The sequence below is a fragment of the Ambystoma mexicanum genome, chromosome 10, assembly GCF_040938575.1.
Source record: "Ambystoma mexicanum isolate Mex_15411 chromosome 10, UKY_AmexF1_1, whole genome shotgun sequence".
NCBI classification, from domain to species: Eukaryota; Metazoa; Chordata; class Amphibia; order Caudata; family Ambystomatidae; genus Ambystoma; species Ambystoma mexicanum.
Window position 1 is genome coordinate 479566690 of NC_090932.1, and position 1758 is coordinate 479568447.

At 42.0% G+C, this 1758-nt stretch overlaps 1 pseudogene; it reads right to left on the reverse strand.

The window, feature by feature from the left end:
• Positions 1-457: 457 nt before the first annotated feature.
• On the reverse strand, positions 458-1093 carry LOC138492894 (alpha-1,4-N-acetylglucosaminyltransferase pseudogene; annotated as a pseudogene).
• Positions 1094-1758: the final 665 nt, after the last annotated feature.

Below are 1758 nucleotides of genomic sequence, written 5' to 3' on the forward strand. Positions count from 1 at the left end.
TAGATCGTCAAAAACGGAATATCTGGGTGTAGAAGGTATTTTGTAATGCCATAATTGAATGGATGAATTCCTGCTGAAAAGGTCTTATTCTAGACGTAAAGTAGCTTTTTTTTTTGCTTCAAGGCATGCTCCTTCATCGTTTTAATTGCAGCAAAGACAGATAAACACATGTATGTGGGTCCTTAGTAAGCACAATAAAAACAGCTTTCAGCTGACATTCTGCTGTATGAAATAAGAATATACATAACAAATGTGAGACCTTTTTGTAGCAGGTCTTTACTCAAGGCCACTTTACCCAAAGATTCCATTGGTGATGTAAACTGAAGGTTACAATTGTTCCTGCAGTGCAGTGACAGGTAATGCACCTCAAACACACAAACTAAATCGATCACTGAAATTTCAGTGCAGCTTTCAAAACGCTATCTTTGTTTTTTTTTCACTTTCTAAGACAATTCACTTAGCTGGGATTCCTCTGCACCAAACTGTAGTAGGTTATGGGACAATTTTCCTTGAAAAGGTGTTCGGCTACAGTGTTACTTCCGGCCGTCACCTCTTTGTGCTCTGTGTTCCTATTGCTCCAGAAGTGGCGGCCATATGACAAATTAAATACACTGTCAGCATTGTCCGATTTCTCATAGTATCTTTTCCAGGATTGGTACAAAATGGGTTAGAACCGCTTTGGCTGCAGGAAGGAACGGTTCTGGCACGTTGCATCTCCCACGTTGGCAAAGTCTTGCATCTTGCACAGTTTTGCAGATATGCGAGTGCAGAGGAGCGGCCCCTGCTGTCCCCAAATATCCCCATTATAATTGTCTACAAAATCTAACATGCAGTCCCAGAGGAATGAGTGATGTTTGCGAAAGCCAAGAACAGCACTGCTGCATAATTGATGATCCTCTGCCACCAGGAAGTCTTCAACAGGGACTGGCTTCAAGGAGAGCACAGCTGTGTCCATGTAGATACCCGCATACTTCCATACCAATGCCACCCTGCAGGCATCAGACACATGATGAATCCAGTAGCGCTGCTTGCTTGGGTCAATCTGCAAAGTAAGTAAATAAATGCATTCATTCATAAATACAACAATAACCATTGGGACGCTTTTGGGTTGACAGGTGTATTTAGCAGTGCCAATTTTCAGTATTATGAGTGAAAACATACAGGATTTGTCATTCATATATGTTTAGGAATTCTGTGGCCAAGCTCATAATCCACCTCAAACACAGTGGGACACTAAAATCAAACCCCCCTTGCAAAACTGAATCATGAGTGGGTGTTTCCATTTCTGTATCATGTAAGTAGAATTGTAATGGCAGCACAGTGAAAGACTGGAAAAGGTGGTGTTCCTCCTTCTAAAGATGAGGTTCATGTTGGTGTCAATTTACAACACTCACTCATGAAAAGGCAACTCCCTTTATACTGTGACTGAATACTGGACTGATCAGATAGGAAAGAGCAAGGAAGGAGTGGAGGGGTGGTGTATTGGGAATGTGTATTTGGCAGAGGTGGTGAATTAGCATTGTGCATTTGTTTTGGGAAAGCAAAATAGGTGGAAGAGAAGGATGGGGTGAATTAGATTGGAACCTGTCTAAGATGAACATGATTATTGATGGCATCAGGATACGTGTGAGGTGGGCAGAGGACCTCTTGGTGGATGACAGACAATTGAGCAAGTTATTAATTAGTCATTCTTAACGTGTTTGCGTAGGCAAGAGACCGCTAATTGTGTGCCATTACGAGTACGCGGACACAAGCATA